Consider the following 15,957-nt stretch of genomic DNA (forward strand, 5'->3'; position numbering starts at 1 on the left):
AGTTTACAAGTCATCACGCCAGCAGCCTATAGCACACTTCACTTCATTCAAACATTTCTACTGTTACAGAACATTGCCACTGTTAATACTGCCCTTGTGTGACTGAGTAGGGAATTGCTATCTCTACCATACTGAAAAAGCATCTTCCACTTCACAGATCCAAATAAATTTAACACCCATATAAACTAATTTAAAACAAATAAGTAAGGAGTATATAATTGCATAAATATTTCTATAAATTCCTGTGGAAAAGAAGAGCAATGAGTGGTCTATAGACTGTTAAAATATTAAGAAGCATCATAAGGATTTTTTTTTACAGAAGTCTTTCCAAATCAGCAAGGGATACTACAATTTAACTCTTATCATTAGTAGAGCTCCAGTTCTGCTTCTAGAATTACCAACGACTCACTAAGAGATTTTGGGTGAATCAATGAACTAGAACAAAAATCATGATTTTTATTCTGAAGTATCCTAATGGGTTCCAAGGACTAAAAGAACCTCATTAATTAAAATTCTACACATGGAGTCCAGTATAAAAAACTACCAACACTAAATAGTGCTTTATAGATTAAAAAGGTATTTTATACCATTTCATATTTATTTTTATAACTCTCAGTGTTGGAGTACATAAGGCAGGTATTATTATTACTTTCTTCTAAAAATGAGAAAACTGGGGTTTAAAGATATTAATTTGCCCAATATAGCTTACAAGGCATTGAACTGGTCTAAACACTACACTGCAAATTTAGTATTCTAGCACCTAACACAGTGCCTGACACATATGTGTATTCAATATTAATTAACTAATTTTGTTCACTGAATGAATGAACATATTATACTACCTCCCCTAACTACATTTACTCATATGCAAAGAGTCCTATAGGTACATTCCAGAGTAGTCAATAAGGTCATTTACTTTCCAATAAGGAAGTAAAAAGCCATTGTGAATATTAATGCATGTATTTTGGTAGCATACAGCCTGTGAGCTGAAAGCATAAGATATTCAGTGTCCAGTCACTATGAAGTTTGGAATAGAGTTGATGAAAATTTTATAGGGTGTTTAAAAAATGATGGGCCAATTATCATTACTTTGTGGGAGAAGAACTTTTCAATAAGACTTAATGGGAAAGGTAAAATTTGGAAAGCCATTTGAGCTCCCACTGTGAAAATAAACAATGTCTCTTAATTGCAATGTCTTCCAGTCATTCATAGTCAGAGAAAAGAAATCTTAGACTTGGGAGGGACCCTGCAGTCACCAGATCTAACCACCCTCCCGCCGCCATTTTGCTGAGAACTTGAGGGTTACTGAGAGGGGAAGTGATGGCTCACTAATGGGAGGGAGATCCAGAACTAGATTCTAGTCTCTTTATAAACAGTACTCTTCATGGGAGCAGTTGGGATTCATATCCTCTCTATAGGTGTCATTCAAAGGAATTTCCTATCATCTAAATTCCTTCCCTTAACAAAGGTGACCATCATGTAGCCCTACTTGGGAACATACGGTTCCCTTAGATTACAACTTAAGTGGCAGTGGGTTGTATGTTAGCAAAATGCTCCCCAGACTTCCCAGAAGATCAGAATAGTGTGGTAGAAGAACAAAGGCTCTGGAGTGAAACTCTGGAATAACAATCCTCCTACCTGCTACTTACTGACTTGTGACAAGACAATTAACTCCCAGAACATTAATTTCTTTATCTGTAAGTGGGAATATTATTTACTTTACACAGCTTTTGAAATAATCCAAGTAAAACATAGTCAACAGATCTTATACTGAGCAAAGTATTAGTAAAATGAGTTACATTTTACTCACACTTCCTTCCTTGTAGTTACCCTTGGTACCTGAGCTAATTAATACTGGCCTCAGTAAGACGTGGGTAACTTCACTTTTATTCAATTAACAAATATTTACTGAGCAGTTATTACATGCTAGTCTCTGGAAACACAACACTGAACAAACAGGTAAAAAATCCCTGCCGTCGTGGAGCTCACATTCTAGTAGCAGATACAGAAAATAGACAAAATAAGTAAAATATATTGTATGTCAAATAGTGATAAATCTCTTTGTCCAGATCAGGAAGCAGATTAGATTAAGCCTATTAACAAAAGCTTTGACCTACTCATGTTCTAGGAAGCATTTGTTGTCTCTTGTCCTCTATTTTTTTTTAAGAGCTAGAACAGACAACAAAAGGCTAAGGATTCTTGACAAAGCCCTTTCTAATCTTGAGTATAAGGTAGAATAGATAGAATATGAGTAGATGAGTTGTATAGGTACACAGTTTAGAAAATGGTTCCGGTCTACTGAATAGAAATCATGTTCCAATATTCAGCCAGAAAGGTGGAACAAACAAACAAATATACATAAAATCACCACCAATTAGGTATAAAGAAGGGCATATGCAACTTGGAAAGGAATTTCAAAATTTTAAGATCTGCAAAGTTCTCAGACATCTGCAACTCATTGTAGCAGGAAAGGTAGACCCCAAACTGGCAAATATGATTTGGGCAGGACAGTAAATCACCTAACAAGACACAAAAAGCCTTCTGGGAATAACCTATATCACAAAGACCTCTCCTTGATTTGTATTCTCCAAGGTGTATTCTATCACCTTATTGAGCTGTGGAATGTATAGGTCTTCATTTTGTATACTGTGACCCACTTCACAGAACTAGAGACTACACTACCAATTTTATACCTCTCAGTACACCACAGAGTGAACATTTATGGTAGGCTCCTAATTGCCCTGGTATGTGATATAAAGATCAGTAGGTTTTTAGTTGTTTTTAATTCACTAAGGTTAGTCAATATTTTCTTGAAAATCCTTTGACCTAGAAGCAAATTCCTGTTCTGTCCCTATTGACCAATAAGAAATGGTGATAAAGGTGATGCAAGGAGCAAGTGACAATATTTATGAGAGTTTATAAAGTTTATTAACAGAGACATACCGCTTTAGTTACCTAAAGATGTCAGAAAATTACAATTTGTTTCATCTTTGTTGGTAGCTGCACTAGCTATTCCATTACAGGGAAGGAGTTGATTTATGTGCAGCTGTTGAAAACACAATGAACCAGTCACCACAATTTTAACAAGTGTTGATGCTGGAATACCCACTTCAGATAGCATCTATAACACTGTCATGAAGAAAGTTGACAGTACACTACCTAAAGTAATGATTCTAGTTCCACACTTGCCAAGATTGGCATCACTGCTATAGAACTGGGTTCTACCGGAGTGGCAATGAAAATTCATTCTTTCATGGTCTTTTAAATAAGGCCAAGGCATATGTCCTAGAATGCTGTTTTTTATTTTCTCCTTATGGTATAAGCTTTATACTACTTGGACTGGACTAACACGAAGTTTGTTTTGATTTCCACAACCAAGTCACTCCTCATATTTGTCCCCTTCTTCTCATTCTTTATATATTAAAATTGTGGGTAGAACACTTTACAAGGAAGATTATGTCTCTCATGAGGAAAGGGGCATTTTTTATTACAAATGAAAATTATGTTTCCACCCACACAAGAAGTTTACAGAATGTGTGTAGTGTGTGTGTAAGTGTTTGGGGAACCTGCAGAACAGACACAAACAAGTAGACATAATAGAATGTGATGAGTCTAAACAAAGTGCTAAAAAATGGCCTAATTCTTCCAAGACCTCTTCAGTAAGTCATATGTGAGCTGGTTCTTAAAGAATATGTAAAGCAGACAGGAGGGAGGACCAAGAGAGGAGAGTATTTCAGGCAAAAGAGATGGCTGGCGCAGAGGCATAGAATGCACAGTACAAAAGTAAATTCAAGGAAAACTTAGTGGTCTTGCTGGGTGTGAGTACAATGTAAAAGGGTACTGAGAAGAACAGCCATGCCTATCTTTTTATTTTGTGATGAGACTTGGATGCTATCTGACTTCTTGCACAGTTTCTGTAGTATTACCAAGAAGTCTTACAGAAGAATATTACCCACCTAAGATTCTCTAATGAAACCAGGATACCAACATATAAACAAAGGGTGGGAAAAAATGTGAGATGAGAAGATAATCAGGAAAAAGAAATTGGACAATGGAAAGTAGAGATATGATTTAAAGATGCACTGGAAATAGTGTTGGGGTAAGGCAGCAGACCTTAAAAGTAAGATGACTGTTTCTGAGCCAGAAGTTCAGCCCAGAGTATCCAAAGCATAGTCAGATTAAAAAAAAAAACAAACAAACAAAAAAACAAAAAAAACAAGAAAACAAAAACAAAAGAAAACAAAAAAACCCATCTGGTAATGACTCTGACTGCAAATCAAGGGATAGTTTTCATGTGGAAGCAGCATACAAAAGGCAGTCAGTCACTTGCCAACAGAGATGAGAAGTCATGATAAGGGTCATCTTTAAACGGCAAGAAAAGTGCTTTCTAAGTCAGATACTGCTGATGGACACATTTGACCAAGATCCACATGTTTGATCAGTTCTGTTTTTTGTTTTTGTTTTTGTTTAATCAAAGTAAAGGCATTTTTCTGACTTTTCGAACACAGGACACCAACCCATGCCTTTGGTGTTACAGAACAGTACGGAGGTTTCGCCTCAAAACACCTCACTCTCTTCCCTCCCTCCCTTTCTGATCTACGACTTCTTGTTCTTCATTCTTTTTCACTTCTCTTAGCTTAGGTCTTCCAAGAGTATTCATGGGAATTGTTTTTAGTACTACATATGGCCCTAAGGTTCAAAAGGGAGTACAGATGTATACTAAAAGGCTTCCAAGAAATACTAGTGGAATTCTTGAAAATCTGCATGGTCTGAAATTGGGAAAATTCTTAATGAATGTTTGAAATCATTAGAATACATCCAAACCATTCTTTATTTCCATATACCATAGAACTTTTACACCTGGAATAGGACGTAGAGCAGACATAATTTCCTCACTTTACATATGAAAAAAATTAGAAGAGAGGTAAAATGACTTGTCTAAGGAATACAGTTATGGATAAATAATGGAGCCAACACTTAGATTTCCAATGAAATTACTTTTTTTTTTTTAAGGCTGAAAGGACATGTACTGAGTGATTTTCTTTTTTTATTATGACCAAAAAAACGTAACTAACATGAAATCCACCCTGTTAACAAATTTTTCAATGTACAATACAGTATTGTTACTTACTGTACAATATGCACATTCTTGTGCAGCAAATCTCTAGAGCTTTTTCATCTTGTATAACTTTATGTAATTTCTTTAATGGTCTGTTGAAGTTACATTTTTAGTGACTACAACTCCTGTACATTTCTAGATAACCTCCCAAGTTTATTTTGTATGAAGTCATATTCATACAATCTGGTGTCTTACTTAAAGTTGTTTCATTTTAATTTACTAACGACTCCAGTTTGTAGGGGAATGATTACTTTATTCCGCACAGTTTTATATTTAAAGAATAGGGACCCTGACACACTGTATTCAATTAAAATAATAAACGTCTGTTCAACAGAGGCATCATAAGCAAAGTTAAAAGACAAGTCACAGGCTTGGAGATGATATTTACAAAGCATAAGGGATTAGTATGCAGAATAGATAATCTCCTTCAAATCAGTAAGAAAAAGACTAACAACCAAATAGAATAATGAGAAGATGATAAGAACAGGCAATTCATAGAAGAGGAAACCTATATGACCAATACATACAAGGAAACATATTAAACCTCAGTAGTAACCAATAAAATGCATATTAAAACACAGTGAGACAGAATTTCATACCCACAAAATTGGAAAAATGTTGTAAGTGACAATACTGAGTGCTGGAAGATATGGAGAAATAGGAACCTTCATATACCACTTGTAGAAAGTATAAAGTAGTTGTTATGGACTGAATGCTTTGTGTTCCCTCAAATTTATATGTTGAAATCCCCTCCTCAATGGGTTAGTATTTGGAGGTGAGGCCTTTGGGAGGTGATGGGGTGGAGCCATCATTAATGAGATTAGTGTCCTTATAAAAGAGGTCCCTCTGATCTCTCTAGCCCATATATATATATATATATATATATATATATATATATATATATATTATTAGAGAGAGAGAGAGAAAGAGAGAGAGTCAATGAGTGGCTGAGAGGGGCAGAGGGAGAGGCAGAATCTTCAGCAGGTGTCACTGTCAGTGCTGAGCCCAACGCAGGGCTCAATCCCATGATCCTAGGATCATGAACTGAGCCAAAATCAGGAGTTGGACACTCAACTGTCTGTGCCAGCCAGGCACCCCTCTAGCCTTCTTTTCTACTATATATGGATACATAAGTTGGCAGTCTGAAACTTGGAAGAGAGCCCTCACCAGAACCTGACCATGCTGGCACCCTGATCTCAGAGTTCCAATCTCCAGAACTGTGAGAAATAAGTTTCTGTTGTTTATAAGACACCCAGTCTATGGTACTTGTTACAGCAGCCCCAACTCTAAGACAGTGGAATGACAACTTTGAAGAACAACTTGGGTGTGCCTTATAAAGTTGAAAGATGCATATGTTCTGCAATCCAGTACTGTCACTTCAAGGTGCGAACCTTATACACACCCAGAAGAAGACATATACAATGATGTATATTGGAGTACTTTTTGTAATAATGGAAAGTGATAAGAAACCTACAAAATTTATCAACAAGGACATGGAGAAATAAAATGAAATACTCTATAGCTATTAAAATGAATAGGTATGTATATCAATACAGATAAGTCTCAGAAATAGAGTGGAAAATGCAAATTGATTAATGACATGGATAGTGTGATATAAATTTTGTAAATATTAAAATTCTGCTAAATACTATTTCCAGGTGCATGCATTTGTACAAATACATGAATGGGAAGGACTTATATCAACTTCAGGATGGTAGTTCTGCAGGGGAGGAAGGAAGGATAATGTGATCAGGGAAGCGCACAAAGTAAATTTCAACTGCTCAACCATATTTGTACTTTTAAAGGATTGGAAACAAATATGGAAAATATTAATGTTTGGTAAATCTGTATGGTGGGCATAACTGTATACCATGTTCTTCTCTGTATTTGAAGTTTTTCACAATATATTACTTTTATAAAGGAATGAAAAAGTACATTTCCTTTACAACTATAAATATTCACTTTGATCAAAAGCTAAAGTTAGCTATATGGTAGAAATTATGTCAACTCTGAGCCCTGTTTTGTCACCCGTCAGCTTATGCAGTCCAAACTGAGAGTTGGGCTTAGGTGCCCTTTTCATTTTAGATAAAGTCCCATAAAGAGATAAGCATATGTAATTACATATTATAAAGTTTCACTATATATACTGTCAAGTGCATACCAGGATCACATTTTAAATCATTCATTTGTGTTCCTCAAAAAGTGGTAGCACCTGCAGACATTAGCTCTGTATTCAGGCCAGTGAGATGGTTCATTACGCCCTATTGCTAATTACATACAATGTTCTTTACTTTCACGTGAACTTTGATGTGCTTGCATTAGGTCCAGGTATTGCCTGGGAGGGTAAACTGTTTTTAGTTTGAGGAAAACACAAGGCAGCAGCCTGATGCTTTGAAAATAGTATAGAAAAATTCTTAAAAGTCAACAAGAAATAGTTCAAACATACAGGGTTGAAAACTATTTAGTATCCAGAGCTCAGAGAAGAAGGAAATCCTAGAAAATTTGGGAGGGAAATGATTTCAACTAAGTTTAGAAAGTGACTTACATGGTCTTAGAAATTGTTTATACATAAATGGTCACTATCTAAATCACATAGATGAGTGATTTCCAAATCTATGCTAATATCAGAAAATTATACATGCTTGCTGGGGCTTATATAGATAAAACAGACTTGCGTTGGTGGACACAATTCCCTACTAATAAACTAATTAACCCAGCCAAAATGCAGAAACTCATTAAAAGCATTTAAATTCATGTTAAATGCAAATGTGCAATTATCTGCAATTGTGATAACCAAAATAAACAACACTCAGAGCCATAAGAAGGCCCTAATAAAACATTTGAAATTGAGAACTTGACTTGTAGGAATTAGAAAAGAAATCAAAGAGCAAAATCAGTTCATACTAAGGCAGGGTTTCATTTATACAGTGTATCCAGGAACAGAGCCAATAATCCACAAGGTTTGAAAAGCCATGAAGTTCCTCCAAATTTAGGTAGAGGCACCTATAAATTGGCTGATTTCTAAATGGGATAAACACTCCAAAATACTAAGTGCAGTGATACCCCTCTGCAGTGATATTCCTCTGGAATATTCTTCCCTACTCATCTTTGCAAGGCTACAATTACTCATTCTTCAAGTCTTACCTGTCACTTCCATGGGAAGTCTTTGCACCTTCTCTACCCTCCACATCTCAGGTTCTGTACTCCTGCTTGGTATTCTATTACACTCTGACAATCACCTATTACATACAGCACTTAAACTTTATTTTAACTGTCTGTCATCTCCCTTACTAGATCATAAGCTCATGAGCCAGGAATCAGTCCTGTCTTCTTATAATTTTCATCCAGCAAAGAAAGCACAGTACCTGGCACATAGTAGGAACTTGACAAATATTTGTTGAATATATTAATGAGTGCATAGATGGATGCATAGAGAGCCAGATGTAAGTATATTAACGTGTTGATCAAATTCTATACAGAGCAAGGTAACCATTTTTTAAAAGTATATTAGTTCACATGAGGGTCTGTGTCTATATGTTTCTTTAAATCTGATGGTGATGGAGTATGTTACACATGTATTTCTGGAGAGGGAAGGACTTTGTAAAAACACAAAAACGAGTATGCCTAAATAATTCCTGAGGAGTCATAATTTTTCAGATTTATGTATTTATGCTCAAACTGCTTCCATCCATGTTTCATTTATTCTTACAACCTCCAAGCAAAATAGATAAGGACAGATATTATCATTGTCATTTTTCTGAAGAGGAAATGGATTAAGAAGTAAAGTGAATTTGTCCAACTGCAAATGATATCACAATATCTAAGCTGATGCTCCAGCCACTACAATAGTGTATCCTAGTAAGATCACAATTACTATCACAATCTTTTTAGAGCTAGAGAAAGAGATATGAGCAAATATCTGAGACAGAAAGAAAGCCCATAATTCATAGTGACTAATCTGCTTGGCAGGCGCCTTGTAAAAGAAATTTAGCTTCTGCATTTAACTAGCACATACAAGGGGATATTAGGACAGGGATCGAAGTTTACTTTTTGTCTAAGTTCGTAAAGTCTTGCATTGATATTGGTCATAAACATTCAGTTTAGTAGATGATAAGATGAAATGCATTTAACAAGAATGACCAAAATTTCAGCTTGAAGAATTAAATATGATACTTTTCTGAACTATAATTGATAAGAAAAAAGTTGCGTCTAATTTATGTTTGTAATTAATACCATGTGGAAAACAACATTGAGATTAAAACATCGATATTAATTGAGCTCCTTTATGAGCCTTATAAATGATCTAGTTTGATAACCGGTACACGAAAGCATCGGAATGAGCTGCTCTCCCCCATATCTCTTTTCCTTAAAAAAATCAATATAACTCAGTAGGGTGTTTTCAAATGTAGGAAGCAAAGTAGGTGCTGCTTCCAAAGCAGTTTTTTGAGTGTCAGATATGAATGAGATTTTATTACATTTTCAGCCTCACATGATGCCTTTCCATCAAGGAGCTCAAGGGCCTCAAAAGAACGGCCACTTCCCTGGAGCTTGATCAGCAGGGGTCCATGGAAGGTGCCTTTGTCCAGAAGTGTAAGGCAATGGTGACCTTCTTAGAGCAGAGGAGACCAGGCATACTATTGTTTTGGGCTCTATTAACCTGTTCTCACTGACAGACAATATTCAAATTCTAAAGGAAGATTTCAATGTTAAAATAAATCTGTGTTTACAATATTGATTGTAACAAATCACAGTGTGCACTCCTTTACTCTAGGCCTTCTAGCTTCACCTTGTCTCTAATGCACTGGTTGATACTGCTTTTTCTTTCAGGTTTTTCTCTCCGATGGGCTACTTGTTGCTCCTCTGTGCTTCAGGAAAATAACAAGTAACAGGGACAAAGGTTACCTATACCTCAAGAACTGACGTAACAAGGTAAATATTAGGGCATGGTAACATAATCATAATAATTGCTTTCATTAAATCCCGACTGTGTGCCGAGCCCTGTACTATCACGTACTTCACACATACTACCTCATTTGATTTTCTCCCACAGACTATCAGATAAATATTACTATTGTCCTCATTTTGTGGAAGAGGAACATGAATACCAGCTCATTAATTTATTTACCCAAGATCCCAGAGCTAAGTAAATGGCAGGCTCAGGATTTAAACCAAGGCCCATCTGACACAAGGCCCATCTGGTCCCGAAATCAGTTTGCTATGCCACACTGCCAACCTGAAACAAAATGATGTACTCTAAATATGGTGTCAGGTGGTATGCGTGCTTGCAAGCAGAAGAAATTCCAAGCTTTCAGGCATTTTACGGCTGAATGGATGCTGTAGAACTAGAACTTATTTGGGGTAATGGCTAACATTTGTTGAGGGCATAGTATAGGTGCTGTTCTAAGAGTGTCACATGCATTGACTCATTTAATCACTACAATACCCTACTCAGTATATATGTGGCATTTCAATGCCCATTGCAAAGATGAAAAAGCTGGCACTGAAAGGTAAAATGACTTACTCAAGGTCACACAGCTGTGAAGGGGTGGAGCTAGAATCCAAATCCAAGCAGTCTGGCTCTAGAGTATACACGCTTAATCACAACACTATATTAATGAGACATTGGTTGAGATTAGGAATTGTCCCAAGGAAAAAAAATAATCACACAGTTTCAGAGCCAGAAAGAACCTTAAAGATTATTTAGTCCAAGCTTCTTATCTTACCAATGAGAAAAGGGAGGCAGAGCAAGTTTAACCGACTTACCTAAAGTCACATGGTTTGCAAGTAGCTTGAGCCTGCACTACAGCCTGGGTCTTCTCAACCCCAGTCAAGTGTCCATCCCATTCTACCATGCTAAGCTCTTCCAGATATACTCATATGGCAAAATAGGAGTAGACTTCAGCTAAACTGCCTTTTCTGGACCTGGACCTGAGCTATTGAACATGACTGGAGAAAATTCACATAGCTGAGTTGATGGGCTTTACTTTCATTTAAAGTATTTCCAATCACAAGCCTCAACTGAGCACTCATCTTTGCCCCGCAATGCTCCTTCTGCATTAAGCTTGCTTTCCCATTCTTCAAATTGACTATGATATATCTTCACTTCTCTCCTCAATCCTTCTATATCTTTCCCACTCCTCTCCCACTTCCTGCCTTTAGCTGATGATCTTGCCTCATACTTTGTGGAGAAAACAAAAGCCATCAGAAAGAGCTCTCTCCTCTTCCCACCACCAAATCTACACAGTGACCTACATCTTTATCTATTCTTTCTCTTCTGCCTTGTTGAGATGGAAAGAGTATCCCCCAATCCCATATTCCCTTGCCTGCTCAAAGACTTTGCTCCTGTCTAGATTCCTTTACTTCTTCATCATCACTTCTCACTTTCTACTGGAAGTCAGCCTTGACTTCTACTCTTTCAACATCCCATACTTCCCAACCAGCAGTAGATCCTGCCTTTTGATTATAACTTCAAAATCCATGTTGAATTTCTCCATTTCTCTTCATCTTTGCTACCATCACTTTTATTGATGTCAGCATTTTCTCTTACCTAGTCTCCTGCAATAAATGAATAACCTAATTGGCCGTTGTGCTTCCATTCTTGTCCACCTTTTAACTCACTGTCCACAAACAGCCAAAGTAGTCTTTACAAAAAAATATATAAGAGTTCACATTACTCCTGTGCTTAAAACCTTTCTATGGATTCCCACTGTTTTTAGAATAAAATCCAAATTTTAAAACCCCAATTCTTGAGGCCTACAAACTCTGTATGATGTGGCACCGTTTACCTCTTCCAACTTTATTTATATTTATATATGCCATGTTCCCTCTCCACAACTATGCTGGGTTTCCCTCTGTTCCTGCAACACACCAAACCTTTCTTGCTTTAACCTGTGCCTGCTGTTTCCTAGGCTATTTGTGCATCAGACGCCTTCTCCTCCATCACACCTCAGCCCGAAATGCATCTTTTTAGAGAAACCTTCCTTCTGTGATATCTAAGTAGGCCCTGACATTTTTTTCTCTTCCATAGCTGTCCTCATACTTAACCACCATCAGTAAGAATTTTATGTATGTAGGGGAAACTGGGTGGCTCAGTCAGTTAAGCATCCAACTTCAGTTCAGGTCATGATCTCATGGTTCCTGAGTTCAAGCCCCATGTCAGGCTTTGTGCTGACAGCTCAGAGCCTGGAGCCTGCTTTGGATTCTGTGTCTCCCTCTCTCTGCCCCTCCCCTGCTCACATTCTGTCTCTCTGTCTCTCTGTCTCTCTCTCAAAAATAAACATTAAAAAAGAATTCTATGTATGTATTCATATATTTCTGTTCACTCATCTGCCTTGAAGTTCAATGATAGCAGGACCTTTGTATATCTTTCATTTACTGTTGTATTTACAATATCTAATGGAGTATCTGGCACCAAGCAGGTGCTCAATAATTTTTTGCTGAATTATGGAATGAATTAATTAATCCCTGGATCCTATTGAAAAATACCTGAAACAATGATCAAATGGGGAGAGACAGAGTCCTTAGAATAAACCAAAAAAGGAAGAAGTCAAGAAGTCAAGAGTTCTTCTTTAGGTCCTCTATAGTCACTAACACATTACTATCAAATAAAGATACTCTGAACAGGGGAAAACAACTCTGACTTCTCTAGGAAAAGAATCTAACTGGTTTCATGATTCCAAATCCTTTACTAAACTGTAGTCATCAGATTCTGATCTTCGTGACGATCTCTTTCTGAATGAAATTTAAAAAATAATCTGCATACATTACCCAGATGAGGAACAGGATCTTGAGGTTGTTAACTATACAAGGCTTTCTTTGTCAAACATGCTCCTTCTCACTATACATACTTGAACAGAAAGCGAGAGTTACATTTTACTTAGTTATTTTTACCTCAAGTCATTTATTCCTCTGCTAAGTAGTTTATCGATTCTTCAACATCAATTTAGAGCTGTAGTTTACAGCACTCCCATCAGAAACCTTATAGTGCTCAAAATAAATGTCTTGCCCGAACAACACCATGTCAGTTGTTGAAGATGTAACTCAGGAAAACAAATGCACCTAAAGGTAGAAACTAAATATAGATATCCCCTTATACATACACAGTTGGGATGTGACCTTTCTTACAAGAAAAAATAAAAGAAAGAAATCTATAACATATAGAAAATTCAGTAGTATAAGGAGTCTAATAAGGAAAACAGTAGAATTCACTATAGTACATTACCTCCCACTAATGTTCCATAACAGTTATTTTAGACAGGAAGCATAAGCTTGCCAAATGTTCTACATTTCCTGTACTAGTTTCACATCCTACACATCTAGCCTAGTATTAAAAATATTGTCCATGATATTTTGCTTCCTGGCTTCTGGAGTAGGAGCCTCCAAAATCTGCCTATAAACCTTTTGGGATTCAAATTCCAACTTCCATCCTGTAGAAAGCATATCTGCCACACATAGAGAAACGTTGGTTATGCTCAAATGCTTTGGGATTCGGAGTGAGAAAGTCTTGAATTACATATCTAAGTATAACCCATTAGCTGATGGGCCAGAAAAGCACAAGAAAGACACAACTGTTTCAACAGTTTCACCCCAAGTGTAAGTATTCACGTGTAATGACACATATAGAAGAGCACAAAATTTCCTTTTCACCCTAGAAGGAAAACAGGTGTTAAATGTTCTTGAGTCTTAGCACTGTACATTTAAAATAACTACCTTATACATTGATTTGGAGTTGCAACTCATCTAAGACACTTAGGGGATTCCCAAAAGTGCACCAGAATTTGGGAATATATAAAATTATAATTACTTTCCATTCTTTTTCTCCAATTTCCTAATTGCTCATCCTGATATAGCCCTATATTCTTTAAGGGATGAAAGAAAGGGGCTTAACACACTGGATGGTATTTCAAAACTGCATAACCAGGCAGGGTCATTCGTTCAATAAGTATTTATTAAGTGTTAGGTGCTAGGCACTGTTCTAGAGGCTGGCATAACAAGCCCACAGAGGGGTTGCACAGGTTCAAATGAGCATAAGACAGTAACAAGAGAGAAGGGTTTCTGATTTCTAAGGTTGCTCCTTTTGTGTTTGTAGTCAGGCAATGGAACAGCAACCATAGGCTGTACATAGCAGGTAAGATGTCAAATGGGGAGCCTCTTCCTAAGGACTACCTTGCTTCCTTCCTAATTCCAGCATAGAATAACTCAGGACTAGGGAAAGGAGAGTCAAAAAAAATTAAGGCAATTTTTTTCCGAGTAACTAAGGTAAATGGAACACTCTAAAGGCAGCCATCCAAACCATCCCTGCCACAAGCCCAGGTCTCTCTGCTTCACATCTTGGGTTTAAGATCCTCCTTCACCTTTTTCTCCCCATTACTCCAATGCAGCACAGTTAGGCAGTTCACATATACAATTATCTTTACTCTGGTGGGAGGAAAGCTTAAAGTAAATTTCCATGCAGATCATTCATTCAACCAATATTTAGTGAGCACCTACTATGAGCCAAGGATGGCTCTTGGTGCTGGGGATACAGCAGTAAACAGATGATCAGTGCTACTCTGATGGAGTTCACAATTTAAATGGGGGTTGTTAAGGTAAGTTACAGTCAATTTTACAATAACCACATAGTTTCATACTGGTTCAAGTGATCACACAGTCCCTTCTTGTTCCTCCTTTCTTTAGCTTTTACTCTAGAGCCCAACCTTTGCACCTATGTGTTCTTGCTGCTTTTTGATGTTTCTATACTCCATTTCCACTCTGCGGTCTAGCCTAAAGGCTCAGCTGCCTCCACTCCCCTCTCAGGTCCTCAGTCACACCCTCTGTAGTTGAGATTATCTCTAATGAACAGAACTCTTCTTGCAATGGTTCCTCATCTTTCTTACACCATGGTGACAGCAATTTGACCAAAATTACCAGGGCATTCACTGGGCTCTGGCTTCTCATCTTGGGAATCTCTGATTAGCCGTTCCTTAGCCTCTTAGTTGAGCTTCCAGCTCCATTTACAAATCCTTGCTTTCCTTTATTCCTCTCTAATCTCTTCTTTTTATTTACTTTGTACCTCTATTTTTTCCTGACAAATATTTCTCACCCAAGTTGAGAAAGAAAGATAGTTGGGAATATGAAACACCACAGTCCAATTTAAATAAATCTGTTTTTAAAAATCTGGATTGTCAAAGATAATTTGAAAAAGAAAGCCTCTGGGGCCGGGTACCATGTCTTCATAAGACTCTGATCTCATATATACACAGTTGCTTCCTGTGGAATTTCTGCAAGCTGTTCTTTAAAATAATTGTGCTGTGTGTTTCTGGGTTCTTATGGGGTTTTAACACTTTGAAACCACAGGAGCAAACAGAAAAATTTTAAATGTGATTACTCAGTAGTCAAATAAAATGTTATAAGAAATTTCTCCATTTCTCTCCTACCCTCCAATTTTTTCCTTCCCATCTGAAATACAAAACAAGGTGAAAATATTTCAGTCCAAAGGGTAATTTTATGAAAAAGATAAGCACCTAGAAACAGGCTTATAATGAAAGAATCTCCTCCACCACAGAGCAACACTAATGTAATTCAATAAAGTTTATAAAACCATTCCTGCCAATCAAAATCTAGAAAAGACAATTTCCTGTTTGTGGAAATAGATGTGATACTGAACAGAACCAAATTAGGTTGCAATTAGCTTAGAAAAAAACCTGATACACTAGACTCAGGTTAGCTTAAAAAAATGTTGCTGCATTTTAACACATTTGCATACTAGTTTAATAAAATTAAGATTTCCAAGAGAAATCTTAGGGAGTAGGGAGGGGGAGCTGAATGAGTTATACATAAAAAAAGCTATATATAAGTAA

The 15,957-nt window shown here is 36.8% G+C and overlaps 1 protein-coding gene across 11 annotated transcripts in view; it reads right to left on the minus strand.

Moving 5' to 3' along the window:
* Nucleotides 1-15,957, minus strand: part of ENOX2 (ecto-NOX disulfide-thiol exchanger 2) — a 258,800-nt gene that overhangs the window by 180,706 nt on the left and 62,137 nt on the right. For 2 of the 11 annotated variants that reach the window (XM_045471589.1, XM_045471588.1), the window contains exon 3: nucleotides 10,641-10,725. The exons of the other annotated variants lie outside the window; for them this stretch is intronic. The gene's annotated coding sequence lies outside the window, so the exon portion shown is untranslated. The remainder of the gene's footprint in view (nucleotides 1-10,640; nucleotides 10,726-15,957) is intronic. 11 annotated transcript variants of the gene reach the window in all.

Source organism: Leopardus geoffroyi, chromosome X (assembly GCF_018350155.1).
Source record: "Leopardus geoffroyi isolate Oge1 chromosome X, O.geoffroyi_Oge1_pat1.0, whole genome shotgun sequence".
NCBI classification, from domain to species: Eukaryota; Metazoa; Chordata; class Mammalia; order Carnivora; family Felidae; genus Leopardus; species Leopardus geoffroyi.